We start from the raw sequence: 27,748 nt of genomic DNA, 5'->3' as shown, positions 1-27,748 counted from the left end.
AAAATACATTCTGCTGTCATGTATGACTAAAAAAAAATAAATCGTATGGTAAAAAAAAAAATTATAGGGAAAAGACATGGGATGTACCAATTGTCCAAAGGAAGAAACAAAATGAAAAGAAAAAACAAAACAAAACATTACTACATTAAGTATAGTTCTATTTTTGAGACTCTCAAATTTTTTCCCCATTCACTTATAAAAGTCTACCCTTATGCTAATACTGTGCTATTTTGATGATTTGAATTGTACAACAATTCTAAAACATCAGAAACTATGTCTTCAGATTTTTTTAGTTTAATTTTTTTTATGGCTATATCTTTGACTTTTAGAAACCCACTTGTCAATATCTTAAAAAAAACAGACAAGATTTTAATAAGATTACACTGATTCTATAGATCGATTTCATGAGACTGGCCATTCTAGCACTATTCACAAACATGGTCCTTAATTTCTATCAGCAATATTTTATAGTTTTCGTGTACAGGTTTTACATATCTTGATAAATTTATTTCTAACTATTTCATTTGTAATATTGTGAATGACTCTGTTTTTAATTTTTGAATTCTTCAATGTTAGAATACAGAATTATTATTTTTATCCTATGGTCTTGCTAACTTCACTTATTCCAGTAGGTGTTTTTTTTTTTGGGGGGGTGGTATTTCAATTCTTGAGAATTTTTGATTTATTTACATGCCATCTGTTTAGTTTTACTTCTTCTTTCCATTCTGCATGTTCTTTCTTTTTCTTAATGCACTGTCTAGAAATCTCTAGGATAGGATGTTCATTATAAGGATAAGAACAAACATCCTAGCCTTGATCTTGATCTAAAGTGGAAAAGCATAAAACCATTCACCATGAATGGTTAGTTGATTTTTTCAGACATCCATTCTCAGACTGACAAAGTTACCTTCAATTCCTAATTTGCTTAGAGTTTCTACTTATTATTTTGAGTTTCATCAAATACTTTTTCTACCTCTACTGAGATGATCATGTGGTTTTTCAACTTTATCTTACTAGGACAGTATATTACACTGAATTGATTTTTTAAAATTATATTAGCCTTGCATTACTAGAACAAATTCCACTTGGTGATGATGTATTACCTTTTTGATACTATTCTGCTAAATTGTGTTAATTTATGAGTATTTTTTTTTTTTTGTGTGTGTGTATTTTCATGAGGAATACAAGATACTAGCTTTCTTTTCTTGTGATGCCTTTGTTTTGGATTTGGAATCTGGTAATACTAGCCTCATAAACTGAACTGTAATATTCTTCCTTCTGTATTTTCTGAAAATTTGTACTTTTTTCTTCCTTTAGTGTTTGATGAAATTACTAACTATCCACTAGGAGCCGAATTTTCTATGTTGGAAGGATTTATGTACTAATTCAATTTATTTTCTCTATATAGTTCTATTTAGATTCTAAATTTCCTTTGGAGTCTATGTCAATAAATTGTGTTTTTCAAGGAATTTGTCCATTTCATCTAAGTTGTCAAACTGGTTATTGTAAAGTTGCTCATAATACTCCTTTCTTATTCTTTTAGTACCTAATACATATACAATGATATTCATTATTTCATTCCTACTATTTTTTTTAAACACCGAATTATTTACTTTAGTTATGTGGTGCTGAGGGTCCAACCCAGTGCCTCCAGCAAGGCAAGGCAACCACTCTACCACTGAGCCCTAGCCCCAGCCCCTCATTCTTACTACTATTAATTTACATCTTTTTCTTTCTCTCAACCCCCTTCCCCTTCTGCGGGTCAATCACAGGGTTTCATGTATACTAGGCAAGTGTTCTACCACTGAATTACATCCCTAGCCCATTTCTCTTTTTTTAAATCATTTTAGCCACAGGTTTATCAATTTCATTAAACTTTTCAAAGAACCAGTGTTTAGTTTTATTGACTTTTCATATTTCCTTGATTTCTGTAATGATCTTTATTATTATTTTTTTCCTACTTACTTTAGGTTTACTTTTCTCTCTTTTAGTTTCACAAGGTAGCTTAAATTATTGATTTTAGGCTAGTATAAGCATTTAATGCTTTGTATTTCTTCCATGGCACTGCTTTAGATACATACCAAATATTCTGATATGTTCCATTTTCATTTTCCTTCGGCTAAAAATATTTTCTACTTTCTCCAGTGAATTCCTTTTGCACTCACATGATTACTTAGAAATTTATAGTTTAATATCTACATTTTAAAATTTTCCTTATTTCTTTCCATTAATGATACTTAACTACTTTGTAGTTACAGAACACTGAGCATTATTTCATATCTTTCATATTTATTAACATGTTTAATTTTTGAGGGCCATTATTCTGCCCATCCTGATGGATTTCAAACGCACTTAAGAAGAATGTCTACTCTACTGCTGCTAGGTATTCTGATGATGTCAATTATGTTGAATTGGTTGACTGCCTTATTTAAGTCTTCTGTATCATATTTTTTTTTGTCTACTTATTCTATTAGCTGTTGAGAAAGGAGTAAAAATGTTGAATAGGCTATTTCCCCTTTCAATTCTGTCAGTTTTGTTTCCATGTATTTAATGCTAAGTACACTTAGAGTTTTTACATTTTCCTGGTTTGCTATTTCTTTATGATTTTGAAATGTCTCTCTTTATCTTCAGACATACACACAGTATTATTTTGACTATTCCAGTAGTATTATGTTTGCTTTCTGAAGAATGGAACCACCCAACCTCCACACACTGTCAAAAGTAAAAGATGGAGGAGGCTGGGGTTGTAGCTCAGTGGTGAAGCGCTTGCCTAACACACGTGAGGCACTGGGTTCAATTCTGGCACCATAAATAAATAAATAAGTAAAATAAAGGTATCATGTCCATCTACAACTAAAAGTATTTAAAAAAAACAAAACAAAACTGGAAGACACATTTATTTTGATGATGAAAGAAAAAGAATATATTAGGGGAATATAATTACAGACTCAGATGATATTTTAAATTAGATATAATAAATAAAAATTAAGAATCTGGCTTAAAAAGTATATGTAAATAAATATATATTCCTACACCTCCTTCACACTTTTTCTCCTAAAATTAGTCAGGTTAATAATATTGATTTCACTTTGGGAAGGAGGTAAGTAGGCAGTCAGGACAAATAAAAAGGGATATGGAATGCAAAATTTGCACATCATGATTTTTATTAGACAATTTTCTGTTATTAACTGTATTAGCACTGTATACTGATTATTCTTAGCATTATTCACGATATTAATAAGAATGCAGGTCTTTCATTATTTAACCTATTTAAATTTTCTGATTTGGGATGTCTGTTAATTAATATGTCAAAAAAATAGCTATTCTTATTTTATTAAGACTGTGTGTGAGAGAAGAGAATATGTCTTTTACAGATTTCCTAATATTAAAATACCATTGTATTTCTAGAGTAAATACCATTGGTTGTGGGGTGTGTGTGTGTGTGTGTTCAAACTACTAAATCTAATAGCTAATATTTAATCTAGAATAACAAATATTTTAAGTGAGACTGGTTTGTGGTTTTCTTTCTGAGTATATATATGGTCTCTGTCAGCTTCTAAAACAATGCAAGGAGTTTCATAATAACTTTTAATATACTGAATGTTTTAATGAAGACTAATGAGAAAAAGCTAGCTTTAATAGATCTTAAGGCCTTATTTAATAAAGAACAGCATAGTATTGACCCATGCAGATCCAGGAAATAAAACTAAGTTCAGATATGGACTCAAGTTGTTGATACAATTTTGTATAGTGAAAAATCCTACAAATCTCTAATTGGGGTAAAAGGAAGTATTATTTAATAGATGGTCCTGGTAGAACTAACTAGTCACATAAAGAAAAAAAATTAAAATTTAAACTTTAAGATAAACAAAGAAAATTTGTAAATATTCCCAAATAAATACTTGAAGAAATGAAAAAAAAATATCACATTCTTGGCAGAAAGATATACACTCACAAAGATTCAATACTTCTTTATATGACCTATACAGTTGATATAATCCCAATAAAATTCCAGTGTGTTTGTGTTTCATATGTGTAGAATTAAACATGCTGACTATAATGTTAAAAAATCTGCAGGAAACTCAAGAAAAATTAGAGTAAGGGAGTAAGTAGGGGAAGAGAAAGGTCTAGTCCTAACAGACATTAAGACATATCTTAAAACTAAAATAAGTACAATGATAAGATACAGCTTATGAAATATCAGTTTAATAAACAACAACAGAAAATTTAAAAACAGACACAAATATGATAAAGATAATTTCAAATCAACAGGAAAAATACCTTTTAGAATAGCTAGACACTTAAAATGTAAGGATGGGTTTTTAATTTATACATGAAACTAAAGCCTACTTAAAATGATAAAACTACATAAAAGCAAATTCATAAAAATTCTATAAGAAAATATGAGATGATTCTTTTCATAATGTATGAAAAAGTCCTTTCTAAGTAACAATGCAGTAAAAAGAAGACTGATAAATGCAACTATACAATAAGAACTCCTGTATGTAAGGGGAAACTATCATAGACAAAACCAGAAGACGAACTAGTAAAAATTGTGTGATCCTCATGTTCACTTATGAAGGGAGAAATCTCTACTGAGCAAATAGTAAGGACCTAATTAAAAATGCACAAAATAGGAGCTGGGATTGTGGCTCAGTGTTTGAGTGCCTGCCTAGCATGTGGAGGTATTGGTTTTGATCCTCAGCATCAAATAAAAATAAAAAAATAAAGGTTATTGTGTCTACCTACAATTTAAAAAAAAGCACATGAATTGAGAATTCATAGAAAAAGTAATGTAAATGACCAATTAAAAACTGCACATCTTTAAAAAATTTTTTTAGTTGTTGATAGACCTTTATTTTTTGTATTTATACGTACACAGTGCTGATAAGTGAACCCAGTGCCTCATACATGCCAGGCAAGCGCACTACTTCTGAGCCCCAGCCCCAGCCCCAGCCCCAGCCCCCAAAACTGCACACTTTAAAGATGTGGAATGAGAAGAACATCATTACCTTAGGTACATGTATGATTGCACAAATAGTGTGACTCGACATCGTGTACAACCAGAGTAATGAAAAGTTGTGCTCCATTTGTGTACAATGAAATGAAACGCACTCTGCTGTCATGTAATAACTAATTAGAACAAATAAAATAAAAAATAATAAATTAAAAAACTGCAAATCTTTATTCATAATCAAAATTCAAATTAAATGATATAGCATGTCACCTACCAGATTTGTAAAATTAGACACACACATACATACACACACACACACACACACACACACACAAACACAACCTGCTAGAACGCTGCAAGACATAAGCAAAGAAAAGGCTGTGATGAATCATGAAGGTCCAATAACCAAGTCCTTATATTTCCTGGAGTTATGAAATAAGAAAAAAATGGAAGGGACAATAAAGACATAAAGAAAAACATTTCAGAGTCAAAGAGACATGTTTCGGATCAAAGGGCCACTAAGAAGAATGCTAAGAAAAAGAAGAATCTATACAGAACAATAAATGAGAAAGAGACTAAAAATATTCAGGGGATAGGGAACAGGTAAAAAGCAAAGGAACAAATCATCAGACCAACAACACTAATCTCATCAATAACAGAAGTACAAAACTATGCAGTAATGAAAATCTGTTGGAAAATAATTGACCAGGAATTTCATACCCTGGAAACTATCATGTAAAATGAAAAAAAAAAAGGGTAAAGATATTTCCAGACAATTAGGTTCTCAAAGCTTTACTTTCCCAGATCCAATTCTAAAGCACTTAATTGAATAATTATTAGTAAAGGTGAGTCAAGAAAGAGTAAAATATCACATACTGGCCCAATGGCCAAATAACACAAGCAAATAATTTAGAAAAGGCAATCCTGGAATAGTTTTACATTGATTAATCATAAAAAGTAAAAAGCCCAAACTAGAAACCAAAATCTGTGGCCAAACTAGAAAGTGTTCAGGAAAAATAATTCAACAGATTCTAAGCAACAGATGAAAGACCTGAGGAGTCAGACAGCACTAAAGATGTGAAGAATCTCACAATAAGAAAAAAAGGAAGACAATTAAAAAGTCAGGAGGAAACAACAAGAAATATATAATAAAATCCTACCTAAAATGAAGAAAACAGTACAATTTTGAGAAATATCTGGAGTATATGAAAAGACAAAACCATGTGACCTGAATGCTAAGAATATTTTTTGTGATGCTGAACATGGATTCAAAGAATTCTAACCACAACAGTTCACTTGGTTGTAAAGTGAAACAAGTTTTCATAATCATATGGATACTATTAGTTTCAACTATTAAAATTCACCTGTGGTCAAAATATAAGAGGATTTCAGTATGGGCATGCAACAGAATGTAAATGTTATTGTTACTTGACAATGTAAAAAGGATATACTTTTTGTGGAAGGGTGGGAGAAGACTTGACAGGAAGAAATCAGGAATATTTCTGAAAGCCAATGTGACAGGAAATGAAATTGAATATAAAGTAGAAAAATAACAAAAGTAGAAAAAGTAGAAAGTAGAAAAATAATAAAAGCTAAAGAAACGGAGAATAGAAGGACAGTGAGATGTTGATTAAACATGGTAACAAAACTGAGAAAGAGTAGCAGATAATTTCAAAACTAGAATTAGAATGCTCAAATTTACTTTACTAATCCTCAAGTCTAGTGACTACTAATAGAGGCAATTTTCTACTTTTCAAAAGCTATCATTTACTAAAGTATATATTTCAGTTTAATATTGGGGATGATTATTAGATATCTACTTTTGAGAAAAATCTTTAAAGGCACTGAGGAACTTTGGAAATCTTCTAAGATATAACAGTTTTCCAAGTGTTTAGTTTATTTCAAAGCATGGCACCCCAACTTTCATTTTCTTGGTTTCAGTTCCAGAAATATTGGCAGAAAAATTAAAAAGCTGACAGCTGGGTATAAGTACATTACAAGATGACTCTAATTATCCAAAATGTTTCTTTTAAAAGAACAGTTGGGACTAAATATTTCATTGCTAACATTTGGTTTCAACCCTAGCTACATGTATTCTATGGCATACAGAATCAGAACTTTGCAGCTGGTCAATGACTTCCATCAACACCTTAAGAAAGAAGTCTACGGGCAAGGCTAACCACATCTAAACTTTGGAAACTGAGCTTTCAAAACTACTTTGGAAACCCAACTGAATACTTATACATAACAAAGCTTTTTGTTTTATTGCCGAATGTTCCCTATATAAGTATCAGTTTGATTTAATTAAACAAGTGTTTGTGGACATCCCACAATATGTTTTCTGCAGAGGATACAAATAAACAGCACAAAGCTGAATGCAGGAGGTTGAATGTGAAAGTGAGATACTCACAGCTTAATATTGTGCAATCAGCTCTTGTCCTGGAGGGATGGGCATTAATTTATAAAATGTGAATATGATGAAAAAGTTTAATAAACACCTTCTCCCTTAAACATGATGGATCAGTTACATGTGAGCCACAAAATGTTAAAAAAAAAAGAGGGGTGTAATTGTGCTATTACAGACTTCCTGAAAAGATTTTTTTAAAAAAAAAAAGCTGGATAACGGCTGACAAGTTCATAATTTCTCAAAAGCTCATTGTTCTCAATAGAAAATGAGACAATTCACTTCTCCTTTGCCTTCTTTACTGAATTGCTAATCACGTGAAAAAATATTCACTGTGCAGTTACTATGTGCCAGGATTATGCTAGAGGTCTAAGATAAATAAAGTAGCATCCCTCACAATCAAGAGGCCTTCAGGCTCATGAGGAAAATATGTAAATAAGTAAGCATAATTTAACACATGTATTTGTAATAAATAGTGGTGACAGAGGAGGAAGAGATGGACTCTGCCTGTGAGTGCATAGAGGAAGACCTTACACAGATCACATACAAACTGAAGAGTGTTTGCTGCCAGGTCAACAAGTTACTGGGCAGGAACAGCCATAGCAAAGGGGTCTCTAAGCAGACAGAAGTTCTGAAAGATCTAGGTGGGTCTGAGGTGGTTCACAGTGGCTAGATTATATGGTGTTATGTGAGAGGAAAGTGCAGAAAATGACTATAAAAAAGTGGGCTGATGCCAATTTGTGAGGGGCATTATAGTAAATTAATCAGGATTCACTTCATCCCAAGGTCAGTGTCCCTAACAACTTGTCCTCATGTACTTGAGATCATAAAAGGAAACACTTATTAAAATTCAGGTTCTCAGGCTATAGATCCACTGAATTAGAATTTCTAGGACCCAGGGAATTTGTATTTTAAAAAGTTCTCTAGGTGATTCTCATAAATTCCAAGTTTGAGAAAGAGCAATATAGGCCATAAGGAATTAAGAAGCTTTAAGCAGATCAATTTTGTCTTTTAGAGTAATCACTGTAGCACAGTATAGAAGCCATGTCAGTCTCTCCCTGGCTTTCTTTCTTAAAGCTTATTTCTTACAGCACATACATAAAATTCTGCTAGCTATTTACTTGTCTAATAATTTTGGCAGCAGTATGAAAAGTATAAAAGAGATAACAAAATGTACAGACTGGTTGGGATACTTCAGTGATACAGGAAAGGACTAAACCAAGGGAGTGATTATGAGAAAAGATAAAGATAAAATCAAGAGACATTTTTAAGAAAGAATACCTAAAATCTGGTGATCAGTTGGATTTGGCAAGTCAAGGAAGACAGAGTCAAGATTAGCAGGATTTTCTTATTTAAGTAAGTAATGATGTTGTTATATTAGAACAGAAAAAGGTCACAGCCCCACACATGCTAAGTGAGAGCTTTTCCTCTGAGCCACAACCCCCCCCCCCCTTATCAACATTTTTGATATATTCTTTTAAAGCTCTTTTCTGCTTATATTTTTTGGTTTCTTCCTTTGTATAGCTGTACTCATATAGTGGCTATATTTTGGTATCTTCATTTTTTCGCTTCAAAAACACTTCCTTAAATTATTGTAACTGCTTCATAAACACATTTTCTATGACTACCTAGTTCTATGGAAGATGTAATACAGTTTCTGTGTTAAATACTTAAGCAGTCATAAATTACTGCTTATATAATGATGTAAATAGGATTACTGGGTCAAAAGGTATGCTAATTTTAAAGGCCTAAAAATTGCCCACTTGGTTTCCAAAAGAGTTGAACCGATGTAGGCAATCAATGGAATTAAATGAGCAAGCACATTTCATGGTACTCTTTGAATGTAAGCACTATTAGAAAAATATTCTTGTTAATTCAAAAAGTAAAAATATCATATCAATATATTTTAAAATTCTACTTCTTTAATTACCTGTTGGGGAAAAACATTTCTTATATGATGGTATTTCCTCATTAGCAAATGAGCCCATCTTCTCAGTTTTTGCTCTTTAGTCTATAAAGAACTGGTACTTCTGAAAGTATTTATACTTTAAAATTATAGATGAACATCTGTCTGTTGCATTTTTATGGGAATTGTAACCTGCTTTGCACATCTTTTAATTTGTTCATTTGCATGGGAGTGCAAAAAGAGACTGTCACTGTTTTAACAGGCAAATACAATGAAATTTCCCCTTGTAAGTACTTCCAATTCAGATAAATATCTTTTTAAATGAGCCAGACATGGTGGCACATGCCTATAATCCCAGCAACTCGGAAGCTAAGGCAGGAGGACCACAAGCTCAAAGCTAGGCTAAGCAATTTAGCAAGGCTCTACGCAACTTAGTAAGATCCTGTCCCAAAAAAAAAAAAAAAAAAAAAAAGTAATAATAATAGGATGGGGATGTGGCTCAGTGGTTAAGCACCCCTAGGTTCAATGCCTGGAACCAAAATTTAAAAAAAAATATACACACACAAACACACACACACACACACAAACACAAAACAAGAAAAACCCCAAAATAACTCCCAACTTTTAAAAACACTAATATAAGGATATTTACTTTTTCATTTGAATCTTTAATCTACCTAAACTTTATTTTGGTATATGAGATAAAGATTCAAGTAACTTCATTTTTCTAAATATCTGACACTCCCCCAAAACATTTTTAAGTCTCCCATTTCTTTTCATTCTCCTCCATTCCTCCCTCCCTCCCACTCTCCCTTCCTCCTTCTTTCTTTCTGTCCCAGGGATCGAACCCTGAAACACTTACCCACTGAACCACATGCTCACACATTTTTTTTTTTTTTTTAATTTTGAGACAGCTAAATTGCTGAGTGTGGCTTTAACTGTGATCCTCCTTTCTCAGCCTCCTGAGTCACTGGGATTATAGGCATGCACCACCATGCCCTTGTCCTCCTGATTTCTTATGATACTTTTCTCATATACAGGGTTTCTGTTTCTAGGATCTCTATTCCCTTTTATCAATTTTTTATTCTATCAATGCTTATGCCAGTCTCAAACTCTTATTTACTCTAATTTTACATTCTATTTTGATTTTTGATAGGGCTATACGGTGAGCTTTCTGTCAATGGTCTTGGTTTTTTAGTCAAAAGTTATCTCACTTTCATCTGTTTTAGTCTCTCAAAATTAATAATTATCTTGTTAATTTCTCAAACATTTTTTAAAAAGAGAATTATGTTATATACTTGTAAATTAATGAGAAAAAAATGGTATTTTGAATTTCCCATTCAGGGACATGATATTTCTCTCCCTAACCCACAGTGTTCCAATAAAAATTTTTAGGTTTCTTCACAAAGATTCATGAATTCTTCACCACTACAATTTTTAAAATTCTGTTATAAATGATTTTCTATTATATTTGTTATCAATTATTGCTATCAAAGGAGAACTACTGATTTTCAAACTTTTTCTTATTCCCTCCAATAATTTCCTGGTTTTTCTAGGAAGGCAATCATATTACACCAAAAATAGGAACTATATTTTTTTTTTCAGTATTCCTCTTCTTTATAATTCATATCTTCCTGTATTGATACAAACTGTACCTAGATCACACAACATGGCAATTCTAAGTAAAATAGGAGCAAAAATAATTTAATAGTATATTGGGTATATTTATGATTACCAAGTAAAATTTACTAACAATGCAAAAATGGCTTAATATAACCACAAATTAGTTTCTGTTCATGTGTATTTTCTGTGATACACAGATGTACACCTCACACAGAAACCCACATCCTCTTAAATACTATAACTATTTTACATATTGTATATATAACTTTATCATGATTTTTTCTATAATCCTTCCTTCCCCTTTATTGTTTTGGTACTGGGTAATGAATCCAGCAGTGCTTTACCCCTGAGCTATGTTGCTGAAGTTGACTTCAAACTTGTGATCTTCCTGCCTCAGCCTCCCAAGTTGATGGAATTACAGGCCTGTATATTCTTTACTTTTAATTGATTGACACATGGTGACTGTACATATTTGTGGGGTACAGTGTGCCTTTTCAGTGCATGAATATAATGTATAATGGTAACTTACGCGTTTAAGATTGTTAAGTATACATATCTTGGTACAAAAACAGTTTGTATAATACTGTATATAAAATCCATGTACATTGTATTTTGTGAGTGATTTAAAAATACTTTATCTAATTAATTAATTAATTAATGGTACTAAGAACTGAATCCAGGGGCACTTAACAACTGAGCCATGTCCCTAGCCCTTTTTTAAATTTTGAGATAGTATTTCACTAAATTGCTTAGGGCCTCACTGAGGCTGGCTCTGAACTTGTGATCCTCCTGCCTCAGCCTCCTGAGTCACTTTATTATAGGTGTACAGCACCATACCTGGCTGTGAGTGACTGAAGAGAGTTTTTCAAGGAAAATGTTGATTCTTATATCCACAGACTACATTTGTGTTGTTCATCATTATATATCAAGGGTCTAGCATACTGCCAAGCATGAGGTATATTGAATAAATAGGATAAATTCAATTACTTATTTTTAAAAATATAAATATACACAGAATGACAATATTTTCTCAGCCCAAATTTCAAAGGCACTTTAGAAAAATCTGCTTCATTCCCCAGATGGAATAGTCTTGAGTCATATTATAACAAAATGGAAATAGAATATTAGAAATTGTAAATATCTCACAACATTTCATCCGGTGACTACTGGACCTTCCATTATTTATGATTCTCTCTCCTGCCTATTCTTAAGTTTATGGATTTGCTTAAAAAAACCCCTCAACACTACCAGGCAGAACTTATTATATGAAATCACTGAGTGCAGTGCTGCTAATTCCTTTGTCTAGAGAAAGAGACTAAAGACAGAAAATGTAAATAATGTGACAAATCTATAAGTTATTCTCACTTCCTTAGATGATATTCATTCCCTTCATACATATACCCAGTTTATGTCTTATCTAAACTGTGTGGACAAGAACTTCCCTTTGTAAAGAGAAAAGCCACTATGTGCCATTTTTGCTTGCTGATCAAAGACATGGATAGGGGGCCAAGAAGACATGATCTCTCCAAAACGGGGGGAGGGAGGAAGGAAGGTTTGATGTATTAATGAGACTTCCTATGATTCTAGACCAGAACCAGAAAACTAACCCGTCTACTAATTATGTGACACTGAACAAACTACTTCTGTTTTAGGAGCCTGAAAATTTGTTAGTGAATGGCTAGTGACTGAAAGAGATATTTTCAGGGTATTACATTCTAGAAATGAGATTGTGCAAATACAGTCGGTGCATATTTAGGGTCAACTTTCTCCTTGAAAAATCTGTTAAATCACCCATAAAGTAGATGTATAAGGTTTTTGAATACTACTTTGTACACAAATATTTTGTACAAAGACACAATGTATATACAGCAATCTAAAAACAACAAAGTTACATGTGACGTATATGAAATATATGTATTTAAAAGGGTGTGGGTTTATGCATGAGTGAAGGTGTGTGTATCAAAGGGAATATACATGCACGGATGATAGCTTGTTAGAGGCATATATCTGCAGGCCACCTAGGAGACAAACAAAATGGTTGAGCAAGCCTAAATAGCAATTTCTCTTCCAGGAACAAACTGCTGTTTCTTTGATTGAGCACTTTGGGCTGTGTAACAGAGGTCATGTTGTATGAACATTACATGTCTTGGTAACAGAATCACATTCAACACAGTGAGATGTTCATACCTAGGCAATAAGACAAACTGATGGGACAGCAAATTCATGTCTACTTTGAAGCAAAAGCTCACTAGTAGAATGCGATTATAATACTTAAATTATTGTTTTGTCATATGTTTGAGTATATGCAGATGATTTCCTGTAAATTAAATGTGATGGGATTCCTATGTACTGATGTGGGACTTCAGTTTCCTAATCTTTGAAATGGAGAGACTACATGTGTTTTCAAGTATTATTATGAGGAGTAAGGGAAATAATCCTTTAATTTAAATACCCATGATATATCCCTTCCTCAGATTCATATTAAAGTTTGGGTTTGAGGGGACTCAAAATATACTCAGTAATATATTCACAAAAATCAAGAAAATTTTCTCACATAGCTTTTTAGATATAATTCTTTGTGATGACGTTCAAATGCAAGTTATTAATTTCTAACTTCAATGCCTAGATTAGTCGTAATTCCATAATATGGAAAAAAACTCTTGATAAGTACTAGGGCAGTCCAAAGTCATGTTATTTTTTTTATTGTGCATACCACCTCAGAAAGAGGACACAAAATTCTATAGTTTGGTTTTATGGGGCGGGGAGGAGTGGGCTGGATAGGGTGGTTACCAGACATTGAAGCCAGGGGTCCTTAGCCACTGAGCCAAATGCCCAGCTCCCTCCCTTTTTAATTCAGAGACAGGGTCTTGCTAAATTGCTGAGGCTGGCTTTGAACTTGTGATCCTCTTGCCCCAGCCTCCCAAGCCACTGGGATTACAGGCATGCACCACTATAGTTTTATTATGCAATAAGATTCTATAGTTTTATTTGGAAATATGCTTAATAAAAATCATTCTTTTTTTATGTTGGTCTCTTTTTTTATTGATTGTTCAGAACATTACAGAGCTCATGATATATCGAATTTCATACATTAGACTCAACTGGGTTTTTAACTCAAAAATCATTCTTAAAAGCAAATAACAATGGGGGCTGGGGTTGTGGCTCAGTGGCAGAGCACTTGCCTGGCATGGGTGAGGCACTGGGTTCGATTTTCAGCACCACATATAAATAAATGAATAAAATCAAGGCCCATCAACAACTTAAATTAAATAAATAAATATCAAATAACAATGTAAATTTTTGAACAATTATTGCCTAAAACTACTGATGCTTTCTGAAGCAATCTCCATGTAAAGTAATAACAAAAACATTTTACATAGTTTTTAAAAGCCTGTGGGTTTTATAATTATCCTGGATTATGAAAGATATATATTATGGGATCATGAACTTGAGAAGAATGAGTTACAGTGAACATCAAGAACACTAGCCAAAGTATTCCCTCTAAAATCTGGAACAATACAGGGGTGCCCTTTTCTACCACTCCTGTTCAACATAGTGCTTGAAACCCTAGCCAGAGAAATCTGTCAACAAACAAATTAAAGGGATATGAACAGGAAAAGAAGAGCTCAAACTATCCCTATTTGCCGATGACATGATTCCATATTTACAAGACCCCAAAAACTCTACAAGAAAGCTTCGAGAACTCATAAATGAATTTAGCAAAGTAGCAGGTTATAAAATTAACACCCATAATCAATTGCATTCCTACACACCAATGACAAATCAGGTGAAAGAGAAATCAGGAAAACTATCCCATTCACAATAGCCTCAAAAATAAATAAATAAATAAAATACTTGGGGATCAATCTAACAAAAGAGGTAAAAGACCTCTACAATGAAAACAACAGAACACTAAAGAAAGAAATTGAAGAAGACCTTAGAAAATGAAAAGATCTCCCATGTTCTTAGATAGGCAGAATTAATATTGTCAAAATGGCCATACTACCAAAAGTGCTATACAGATTTAATGCAATTCCTATTAAAATTCCAATGATGTTCCTCATAGAAATAGAAAAGGCAGTTGTAAAATTCATTTGGAAAAATAAGAGGCCTAGAATAGCCAAAACAATCTTTAGCAAGAAAAATGATAAGAGGAGGCATCACAATGCCAGACTTTAAATTATATTAGAGATATAGTAACAAAAACAGTATGGTATTGGCACCAAAACGGACATGAATACCAATGGAACAGAAGGCAAAGAGACAAACCCACACAAATATGGTCATCTTATACTAGTCAAAGATGCCATAAACATACACTGGAGAAAAGATAGCCTCTTCAACAAATGGTGCTGGGAAAATTGGTAATCCATATGTAGTAGATTAAAACTGAATCCCTAGCTCTCACCCTGCACAAAGCAACTGAAAGTGGATCAAGGACACAGGCATTAGACCAGAGATCCTGCACCTACTAGAATAAAAAGCAGACCCAATTCTCTATCATATTGGCTCAGGAACGGACTTCTTCAACAGCACTACTAGAGTGCAAGAATTAAATCAAGAATTAACAAATGGGATGAAACTAAAAAGCTTTTTCACAGCAAAGGAAACAAGAACATAAAGAGAGAGTCTTTAGAATGAGAAAAAAATATTTGCCACCAACAACTCAGATATAGCACTAATCTCCAGGATATACAAAGAACTCAAAAACTTAACACCAGAAAAACAAATAACCCAATCAATAAATGGGCAAAGGAACTGAACAGACACGTCACAGAAGAAATATGAATGGTCAACAAATATATGAAAAAATGTTCAACATCTCTAGCCATTAGAGAAATGCAAATTAAAACTACATTGAGTTTCTATCTCACTCTAGTCAGAATGGCAATTATCAAGAATACAAGTGAAATGTGTGGGAAAAGGTTCAATGATACATTGCTGGTGGGACTGAAAATTGATGCAACCACTATACTGGAAAGCAGTATGGAGATTTCTTAGAAAACCTGGAATGGAACCACCATTTGACCCAGTTATCCCACTCCTCACTTTATACCAAAGGATGTGAAAAGTGCATAGTACACTGAGAAAGCCACATCAATATTTATAGAAGCTCAATTCACAAAAGGATGCTATGGAACCAGCCTAGGTGCTCTTCAACAGATGAAGGGATAAAGAAAAAGTGGTATGTATGTACAATAGACTATTATTCAGTCATAAAGAAGAATGAAACTATAGCATATGCCAGCAAATGGATGGAACTGGAGACTTTTATGCTAAGTGTAATAAGCCAATCCCCCAAAACCAAAGCCTGAATGTTCTGATATGTGGATGTTAACACACAGTAAGGAGGGTGAGAGCAGCAGAAGTTCATTGGATTAGACAAAGGGGAATGAAGGGAAGGGAAGGAGGATGGAAATAGAAAAGACAGTAGAATGAACTAGATATAACTTTTCTATGGTCACACATGAATTCACAACCAGTGAAATGCCACATCATGTACAACTATAAGAATGAGATCTATGGGCTGGGATTGTGGTTCAGTGGTAGAGTGCTTGCTTAGCATGTGTGAGGCACTGGGTTTGATTTTCAGTGCTGCATATAAATTAATGAATAAAATAAAGGTCCATCAACTTAACACCAAAAAACTAAACAACTAAAAAAAAGTGTGTGTGTATGTGTATGTGTATATATGTGTGTGTATATTTTATAACACATATAAAAGTTACACTCCATATATGTATAATATGTCAAAATACATTGTACTGTCAAGTATACCTAAAAAAAAAACATCAAAAAGAACACTAGCCAAAACTGCTAAAAAGTGTAAGGTAAGAAGATATACATATACACACATATAATAGTCATATATATCCATATATGTAATAAACGTGTTTACCATAAACTTAAATATGAGCTAATAGTCTCATTTACATAAAGTACCAACAACAGAACTGAAACCAGGTAACAATGCCATAGAAACTTGTATCAGTGGCATCAGTAAGCTATTTTAGTTATCAAAGGCAAAAACTTAAAGGCTGTACTCAAGTTAATAATCAAAACTCATGGCTGCATTCCTTATTTTCACATTAATGAAGTGTAAAATTTGTATTCAGTCCAGTCAATATGCACTGTATAACAACCAAAATTATATACAACTTAAAGTAAAAACCTTTAATATTGACTTTACAGCTAGTGGAATAAATAAGTACAAGCAACTTTTAAAAAAGAACATGAGAACTGTATAAAAGCAACATCATACACCTACTGTGCAACAGTATGACATGAGTATTGTCTTTAGTGCCCAAAGAAAGTCAGGAAAAGAAACACCTAGTAGCACAAAACAAGAACTGCTCCAGTGGTAGAGTATTAAGATATATGCTGGGGATTCTGAGAGTTCAAGAGTAGACAGAGAAAAATCAAACCATAGGAAGTTCAGAATAGATGTGAAAAATGCACACCCCTTTACTTAATACCTTCCATTAATTTTTCATTTCTATCAAGTTAAATCTCCTAATGATAATTTTTCTAAGTATTACGTATGAAATCCAATTCAGATTCCCAGAGCTAAAATGAATTTTAAAAGTTTTAAGAGAACTATGTAAAGAGCCAGGCACAGTGATGCACGCCTACAACTCAGGAGATCAAAAGGCTAGTCTCAAACTTAGTGAGACCCTGTCTCAAGAAATAAAAAGGGCTGGGGGGCTGAGGTTGTAGCTCAGTGGTAGAATGCTTATCTAGCATGCATGAAGCCCTGGGTTCAATCCTCAGCACCACATAAAAATACATAAATAAAAATAAAGATATTGTGTCCATCTACAGCTAAAAACAAAATATTAAAAGAAAGAAAGAAAGAAGCAAGCAAGGGACATAACTCAGTGATAAAGCACCCATGGATTCAATCCCCAGTACCAAAACAAACAAACCAGTAACTACAAACATACTCACACACAAAACCCTGAAGAACTGACTGACTACTCTAAACCTGTCAGAAGGCAACCTTATTATTCATTATATAGATACTGGATCCATTATTAAATTCTCAAAATAAATAGAATTCAATTTACTATATAATGTGAAAGCTCCAAAATAAATTGTTGAATATGACATAATTCTTACTGTCAAGGAGTTTAAAAATATTTATTGAGTACTACATACCAGACACTGTCCTAAATGCTTTCATATTATTCAGTCATCATTACAATATTATAATGTAGTTAGTTATTATTCTTTTCTTTTACAAATGAGAAAATATGCATCACGCAGATAATAATTAACCCAGACAGGTTAAATAACTTACACAAAGTTATGAAACTAGTAATCTCAATAGTCTGGCTCCAGAGCACATGCTCTTAACCACTGATATACATTTAGGAGAAGGGAAAGAAAATTTAAAAAGCCTACTGAGTGTACTTTGTGGATTATGTAAGACTTCAAATACTCTTTCCTGTTATCTGACTACTTGCCCCAATTTTGGTTGGGGAAAAAATATATTTATAAGAGTGTACTAACTTATGTATCTGATACTTATACTCAACAAGCGAAGAGCATAATACATGTAGCTGTATTTTGTAGCTATACATTAGATCTATCCAAAATGATTTTGAGGAAATCTGGGGTCCTGTTAATATAAACCAAGAAAGCTAGGAGTTGGTCATCTCTAATGAAGAAAAAAAACAACTAACCAGTTTCCACACTATAAAATACTAATACTGTAAATCACTGAGTTTACTACGTTATTATCAAAACAAGTATAAATACTGCTTTAAAAAGTAACGTTCAACTTTTACAACTAGTACATAGTTACAAAAAGGAATACAAACATTACTTTCATAAATACTTTAAGATGTGCCTATGACGGTCAGTCATTAGATTTTTAGAAAACCTTCATAAGGAAAATAACTTTAAAATGATATTGCTATTAATAAGCATAAAAATAACAAGTGTCAAAATATAATTATTTTCTTTTTCTGTTGTCATGTATGGTTTCATTTCAGATTAAAGTTTATAAGTAATGCCCAATTTCAATATTTTTCCCATTAATGCTGACTTTACATTTGATGATAGAATATTCTATAAATCTATATTCACAGATTAGATGATTGAGAAGCAACAACAACAAAAAACTACAACACATAGGTGGTGGCACATGCCTATAATCCAAGCAGCTAGAGAGGCTGTGGCAGGAGTATCACAAGTTCAAGGCCAGCATCAGTAACTTAGCAAGGCCCCAAGCAAATTGGAGAGACCCTGTCTCAAACTATAAATAGAAAGGGTTGAATGATATAGCTCCGATTCAATCCCCAGTAACAAAAACAAACAAACAAAACAAAAACAAACTCCAAAGTTTTTGAGCTTGCCAGCCAGTTCACTTCCTAAGAGGGAAAAAATACAATTCACTTTTAGGCTAATGGCAGTCAGTTGTTTTGGAATACAATAGTACTTTCAGGTCTAGAACTGTAATAAGTCCATCATGAAAAGTACTTAGAAAAGCAAGATCTCTCAAAGAAAAATAAGCCATAAAAATCTGCTTAGCTTGCTGAAAAATAAGTACATAACTCAAAATAACTCATTACCTGAGCAGCTTGCTGGTTAAAAAAATATTCAAAGGTCGAAAGTAATTTAAACAATAATAAAAACAACAAATCAACAGCATAAACATCAATGCTTTTTGATCAAAGACAATGACTTTTGTCATCTTTACATACATTTTTTTCTGAGGACAGACCTAGAAAAAGAGTTTACTATGCCTCTGGAATTATGTTTCTAAAATTGCAACACGTTCTCTGAAAACTGTGTGGTACAATAGATTATCAAGGGAATTATGGACATATTTTCCTAGAAGTCTTTAACAAGGAAGATGTCCAGTGGCTATTAAGGGTGCTATGACAGGTCTGCTGACCTTCATAACCCTGGCAGCTAGTGTGGAGGGAGTGATGACCTACTCTCAATGTTGTCAGTCATTTGACTGTTCCTAGTGCCAGTAAGCAAAATGACTATACCTGCAGAAGAAAGTTAGGTTTTCCAAAGTCACTAATGGTTTCAAAAAGATAGAAAAAAGCTTTCATTCTATTTTTTTCCATTATCAGCTTTGTCTGACATAGAATTTCACACAAAATCTTTAAAGTACGCAAAAATGTACAAATAGGCAGACAAAAAAAAATTTAGCTTCTGAAAATACAATAAACTGATATAGACTACCTTCCCTCCAGGGAGTGGCTTGCTTATTCTCTGAAATCAGAAACAGACTTTACATACTAAAAGTCTCACAGAGTTTAGAAATTGTAAAAAACCTTAGAAATTTTGTAGGTGAGGAATAAGCCCTGCAAGGTCAAGATCTAAGACCAAATAGCTAGTAAATAACCAATACAGAATCCACACTGTCTGATATCTGATACAATGTTCTTTTCAACATAACACACAGCCTCTCCTTCACTTATAAATCTTAGTTTAAAAAGTTACCAAATATCAAAAGAAACATGCAACTAGTAAACAGCTTACAGAAAAGCATTCTTTATATACTTCAAATTTATACTCATAAATAATCAACTAAGACTAGTATGCAGCAATTTATTTTTCACTACCTTTTTTTTTTACAATTTTTTATTTTTTAAAATTTTTTTAGAGAGAGAGAGAGAGAGAGAGAGAGAATTTTTAATATTTATTTTTTAGTTCTCGGCGGACACAACATCTTTGTTGGTATGTGGTGCTGAGGATCAAACCCGGGTCGCACACATGCCAGGCGAGTGCGCTACCGCTTGAGCCACATCCCCAGCCCTTTTTACAATTTTTTAAAAGTGTATAGCGACTGATAGAAATATAAGGAAAGTAAGTATTTTGACTTCCAATATAAACCTATTAAAAAATGCTTATATTCAGGTACCATGCTAGGAGCTGAGAATATAGGAATGAACACAACATTCAAACATCTATGCATAATACCCCCTTTATAAAATTGCCCTATATTTCTGCAGTACTTGATAAGACACCATTGTATCTTTCTAACTCCTGATGAGTTAGGAAAGAGTTATGATCACAGCACAATGATTCTATCCTATACAACTTTTTTTTTCATGTCACAATGCTGACTTCTTTGTTTTTTACTAAATATATTCTACACACACAAAGTAGCAGTCTGGGATTGGAATTTTGTCTCAAGTATTTAGACATGAGCTGGCTAATAATAATAAAAACAGCTTCACTTAGAGAAATATTAAGTTTGAGGAAAAAGATAGCTCCAAGCCAGATGGGCGTGATGGCGCATGCCTATAATCCCAGAGGCTGGGAGGCTGAGGCAGGAGGATCACAAGTTCAAAGCCAGGCTCAGCAATTTAGCAAAGCCCTAAGCAACTCAGTGACACCTTGTCTCTAAATAGAATACAAAATAGGTCTGGGATGTGGCTCAATGGTTGAATGCTCAATGGTTGAATGCTCAATGGTTGAATGCTCAATGGTTCTATCGTTGGTCAAAAAAAAAAAAAAAAAGGATAGCTCTAAGCCACCACTTTATTACAAACTCTTCTTTGGAGTATTTTAACTTTAAACTCCCTAAACTATATAGGTGGGGAGGAGAAGAAAAAAAACACTTAAAAATTCCTTAATTAGGATCAACTGTTTCACATAATAAAGGTTTAAATGTGAATAAGGAATATAGCTATAAAACATTTTTTTAGTTGATGGACCTTAATTTAATTAATTTATTTATATGTGGTCCAGTGCCTCACACATGCTAGGCAAGTGCTCTACCACAGAGCTACAGCCCCAGCCCCGAATGACCATTTTGATTGATGGAAGCCTCCAGTATTCAAGTTGGAACCTTATACTTCACTGTATGTTGTCTATTTCTCTTTTACATCCTAATACTTCAGTATCTCCTACCCATGGTTTTAAATTTTTATTTCAGTATTTTTCCAAAAAGGTGTTAATCAAATTCACTTTTCACATAAATTTAAAGGGAAACTCAGGCAAGTAATTTTAATTTATAGAGAAACAATATTGATAACAAGGAACTTCAGCAAGGCAAAAATACATTCTACATGAAATTGCTCTCAATATTACCAAATAAATAAAGGCTAAAATCACTATATAAAACTAAGAATAGCTTGAAAATAGAAAAAAATTTCAGCAACTTTGCTGATATCTTTCAACTGCTAATCTGACAATGGGAACCCTTTTGGTGTCTATCTTCTGGAACTGGCTCTAATCAGAAGACCATTTTTTCCTATATTTCCTTATTGCTTGGAAATGACTTAATAATGGTATCCAAATTTTAAGGCTTGGTAAACAGAGATTTCACTAGTCTCTGGGTCTTTTTTTTATGAATCACTTTAATCTGTGTGTCCTTCTTTTGAATGATCAAGTATGATTTTACTTATCTTTGGAGGTGGTATAAGGTCATCAATTTAGATTCTCCTCTTCCCCATTATATACATATATCAACGGCTTGGTACTTGCTATCCTGTCATGTTCAAATTTCCAGGTTTAATTACCTCCTAAGCAAGATGACCAACACCAGGGTGTCTGGCAATAGAATAGGGTTCTAAGAAAATGAAACCAAAAGTCAAGTGGTTTTTGCTCCCTAGTCACACCTGCAGTGTTAGCAGTTAGCAAGGTGAAAAACAGAACTTATTACATAAATTATCTTATTTTATCCCAGTTAAATCCTATTTCACATCTCCTAAAGGGAAAAGAAATGAACACTTACTAAGTACCTGATCCAGGTCAAGAACTAACTTGATCTTATTTAATTCATCAATGACAATATTTTATTGAGTAGCAATTACCCCCATTATACAGACTAGGAAATCCTGCCAGTAAGTTTAAGGACCAGATTTTGAACTAAGACATACCAGATTTCAAAGCTAATATTGTTAGTACTCAGAATTTTAAGGCTAGATCTTTGAGAACCAAGTGGAACATTTTAGTATAATCCCCTTATGTTACAAATGAGGATGAAGCCTGAAAAGGATGAGATTTGCCAAAGACACAATGTTTGTGGTGAAATGGGGATCTGAATTTAAATGTCCCAATTTCCTGTGCAGTACTGTGTCTAATAACACTTCTTGTGTTTGGCTGTGTGCATTTGTGCCTGGGATAGAGTGTCATTCTTGATATAATTTATAACATCTCAAATGTCTCCAAATGAAATTCATGTGTGTGGCAATTTGAAGCTATACATTTTAGTGACTAAAAATATTAAATGTGTTTGGTAAGAATAAATATTTAATTGATGCTTATGAATTATCACATATTGTAGAGAGAAATCTTGTCTCCAAAATATTTATTTATTTAACCAAAAGTCTATAATGTACTGACATGATTGGCTATAAAAATACAGCCACATATAAGATAGAAAGGAGTCCCTGTCATGGAATTTACAGCTTAGTGAAGGATACAGACAAATAAATGGGCAATTACAATGCAGTGAGGTCAATGATATGACAGTGAGAGTATAAGACGCCATGGGAACAGGAAGCAGGGACACTTAACCCAGGCTGGATTTTTCAGAGTAGATATGAAAGATGAGTAGAAGTCAGATAGTTAAGGGAGGATAATTGAGTGCACAAATATTTCAGGAAATTTGTACATGACAAACATGTACATGACAAACATTTGTACACGACAACATGCAAAGGCCAGGGGCGCCATGGGAGTAGCAAGGTAAAAGGAAACTAGAGAGAGAAGCAAGAACCAAATCATATATAGGTCCTTGAATATCAGGGCTTTACAATCTATTAGAATTACCAGAACTTTAAAACAAACAAAACAGATGTCTGGACTTCTTTTCAGACCAATTAAATCAGAATTTCTAGGGATGACCTGGTTCTAGTATTTTTTTTAAAAGTTCCCAAGATGATTCTAATGTATAGCTAGGATTGGAAAGCACTCTTAAACTATAAAGGGAATTACATATGCATATTTATTACTTCAAAACAGAAAAGGTGATCTTAAGTAATTATACCTCTCTGGGTCCTAGTTTCTCTAGTTCTAAAAATGAGCTGGAGCTGACTAGAGGTAGTATACCAGAATGAAAGGAGTAAGAAAACATTACTTTTATCAATGATTCTATCACCTGCTAATTGTCCGACCTCAGATTAGAATATCATTTCCTAGGGATAGTAATACCCATCTATGGGATTGTTATATAGCTCAAGAGAAAAACTTCTTTTATAGTATTTGACAATTGTTCTAATAAAATATAAGCCACATAAGACTTATGATTCTAAAATAGAATAAATTTTAAGATAATAGTTTCACTGGAGATGAAATCTTTTATGAAGCTTTAGAAACACATTTCATTTGAAGAATTGTCCCTACTTTGGAATTTATAGAAAAATAAAATGGAGAACTGATCCTTTTAATGCTACTCTAGTTGCTAAAGAGATCAAGTGGGACTAAGTTAGCTCTCTTCAAATAAACAGATCAACAAAGCAAATGCCCTTTACATGATAATCTCAATTGTTTAAAAATATTTAGTAAAGGGCACAATGAGGAATAAGCTGCAAAGTAAACCTTTCAAGCAAAAAAAAGTTATTATGCTCTACTTTATATCACATAAGTTTTTTATTTCTAAATATAGGTGTTTTTAATTTTATTATTATTTTTTTAAAGGAATACTGATTTGGGATGGAGAGGAGTTTATCCTGACAGGAAGGAAGCTCTGCCTCCAGGATTGTTCCATGCATAGAGCCAGGCAGAGTCACTGCTCTTCTATTACATATATTTAGCTCCATGAGAATATACACTCTCATAGAGTATATTTTCAGTTTACATACACTATTTGTATTTAACCGCACTTTTTTAATGCTATATCCAATTAGCCTAATTAAAAAAAAAAACTTTAGATAAATAAAATCACTGTTGTGCATTTATATGTGTTTCATTTTAAATTCTTTAATTACTACTGGTAGGACTGCCTTTCAATTCATACTTAATCGATTATAAAATGTTAACATTCATTATTTTCTTATTTCCATCATGTTGTTATTTCTATTTTGTCATGCTACCATTCTTTCAATCACCAATTTTGTAATTTTAACGGAAAAACATTGTTTTGAAAACTGCACAACTTGGGTAAAGTTATTTATTTCCCCCCAAACACTGTCCCAAACCATAAGTTTAAAAAACAAAAACAAAATCAAAAACAAAAAACACTGAACACACATTTGTGCACTAGGAGACACACACAGACACACACACACACACACACACACACACACGGCTCTCGAGATAATTTTGACTGATGATACTGCAGAACAGTTAATCTGATAATTATAATTTTCCAGAACATGTGATGTTTAGATGGTGATCTATGCTACCAACCAGAATTCAATGCTTCAGTTAAAAATTTTTAAAATTTACATATACAGTCATGCTAACAAAATCTTACACTATATAGTTCTTTGAGGGTCCATTAGTAAAAAAACAAAGTGTTTTGATTAACAAAACTAATTTAGCAACATGGTATCTTAAGTATTTTCCAGGACCTTCCTTAGAATACGCAGTTTGACACATAAACGAATTCTGTACAGTGCAAAGTAAACAAATACCCAGAGAACACAGTTTCTAAGCACGAAAACATACGATCAACACTGTCGAAAGTGGTTCAGAAGTCGCAGTAAAAATTCACCCGATTACCTGAAATTTACCTACCCAAGTTTTCTAGGATTTTTCCCCCCTGGCCTCCACAAACTATGATAAAAAACATCGTCCCACAAATCCATGCCCTGCATGTGCACAAAGGCGCAGTGGTGGAATGAGGAAGCTTCATGAAGATGAAATCACAACTCTAATTCATTAAAGAACATGCAGACTTGTTCTACAAAGCCCCCTTTTGTTGTGCTCCCCTTACCCTTTATATAACTATGTAAACAGTTCCCTAATTACTGACATCTAAGAAAATAGCTTTCGATTCCGATTCCCAAGTCTAGTAACATGGTTGGCCACCAGCACCACTATTCCTCTAGCATCCTAAAATAAATCCCTCAAGCTGCGGTCAAAACACACTGGCTGAACGTCTGGTGTTTACATAGCCCAATCCTGGGCGCTACCCTATCTTCCTGAGCCACTTAGGAGCTATGAAACAGGCATCACATAAAAGACTTAGTAAAGACACAAGTCACATGAGACAATGTCTCAGGTCTATGAATGAAAGATCTAAACGTTTGACTGTCTGGTTAAAAGGAAAAAACAACCTCGAAAGGAAGGGTGGGAGGGGAACTGTGAGGTGGGGGGGAGAGGTTTTCCTCCCATACCCCTACCGGGCAATTTAAACCCAGTAAGAGAGAATGCAGGGTCGCCGGGCTGGGCGGCCAGAGTACTCGGGCGTGACAGCCCCTCTGAAGAGCTCAGAGTTCCCTCACGCCGCGGTGCTCGCGGCAGCCCTGCCACCCGCGGGCCGGGTGGGCGTGCGGGGCACTCGAGACCCAGCCACTGTGGCCGGGGCGGCGGCCCTGGGTGCACTTCCTCTGCCTCCAGCCGCCCCATCCCCAAAAATGGGAGAGGAAGGAAACAAGGAGCGAGGCGGCGGCCGGAGGGAGAAAGGAGAGGCAGCGGTGAGCCCTAGCCTCTGCAGCTGGGAGAGGCCAGGGGCAGGCGAGGCGTACGAGGCAGAGGGAGCGGCGATCGCAGGCGAACTCTGCCGCGGGCCAACGCTGGCAGACGACCGGCCGTAGCCCCCGCCCAACACAGCGGGCGCGCCCAGGAGTCCCCGGCACCCACCCGGTCCCCATCCCCATCGCGCCACTCCCGGCCAGTCCGCGCTATACTCACGCTCGGGGCTCCTCCAGGTTCCGCGGCTCTAACCGCATCGGGTCCCAGCCCCGCAGGCGGCGGCGACGGCGGCGGCGGCGGCGGCAGCGGCGCCGAGGGAGAGGAGAGCGGGCGGCACGGCCCCCGCCTCCCGGCCCCTCTCCCCCGCCGCTCCGGAGCTGCCCGGCCGGGCCCGAGCCCTGTCTCGCCGGCGGCCCCAGCCCCAGCCCCAGCGGCCGCGGTAGCAGCAGCCCGAGACCTCAGCGGCGGCACCGGAACTGCCGCTTTCTCCTTCTTGCTCGCTGTTCTCGCTAGCCCCAGCCACACGCCCCCGCCCCCGTCTCCTTTCTCTGTCGCCCCTGTTTTTTTTCCTTTTGTTTCCAGAATAAACTTTATTGGTTTCTTTTTCCGCTCACATCGTGTAAACAAACAACGAACTCTTCCCCACCCCCTCGACTCCCCCCCTCGGGCAGAGGAGGGTTAGAGCTAAGGAGGGGCCGAGCCTGCAATGCCCCGGAAGTAGATGTGCAACAGAACGGAAGTGAAATTGAGGCGAGGAGGCGGGGGAAGTGGGCAAAGCGGCCAACAGCGTGCTACTGCGCCTGCGCTATGCTTTTCCGCCCGGAGTGGGGGTGTCAGTGGGGCTGGGTTTTTGGCGTGTATCTGTTGATGCTTGGTCTTCTGCAGGGTGTTGTATCATCCTAGGACAGCGTATGTGTCATATATTTGTTTCTACAAGCGACGGGCAGGCTATGGTAGAGGTATAGAAAGGATTATTGGGAGCGAGTGCGTTTATTCACTTTTATGCCCATAGAGGAAAGATTAGTTGGGGGGAAACGAAGAGAGCTCGGTGACTAACCTCCGCTGTCAGTGGCTAACCAAAAGTGACTGTCGATTCTGTAAAGAAGGCTTATTACGGAGTTGCTGCGCGTCCTTCTGCCAACATTAGTTTAGGTTGTAGCCCATCCCAAAGGTAGAATGCACTGCCACAGGCCTCTGCAATCCTTTGACTCGCTTTGGGAAGACCTTTTACTGTGCCCCCGCTCTTTTTTTTCTCCTAATTTGAGTTAATTTTTAGGATTCTCGTCTTGACTATTCAGAAAAATTT

At 34.9% G+C, this 27,748-nt stretch overlaps 1 protein-coding gene across 2 annotated transcripts in view; it reads right to left on the bottom strand.

Annotated features, from left to right (window-relative positions):
* Positions 1-27,116, bottom strand: part of PIK3CA (phosphatidylinositol-4,5-bisphosphate 3-kinase catalytic subunit alpha) — a 74,150-nt gene extending 47,034 nt beyond the window's left edge. Inside the window, exon 1 of one of the 2 annotated variants that reach the window (XM_081301229.1) lies at positions 26,662-27,116. The gene's annotated coding sequence lies outside the window, so the exon portion shown is untranslated. The remainder of the gene's footprint in view (positions 1-26,661) is intronic. The other variant, XM_081301228.1, reaches the window with a different exon arrangement.
* Between the last annotated feature and the right edge of the window lie 632 nt (positions 27,117-27,748).

Source organism: Spermophilus citellus, assembly GCF_964194105.1.
Source record: "Spermophilus citellus genome assembly, chromosome: 7".
Classification (NCBI taxonomy): domain Eukaryota; kingdom Metazoa; phylum Chordata; class Mammalia; order Rodentia; family Sciuridae; genus Spermophilus; species Spermophilus citellus.
The sequence above is the reverse complement of the archived record's forward strand: the minus strand, read 5'-3'. Positions and strand labels throughout refer to the sequence as shown.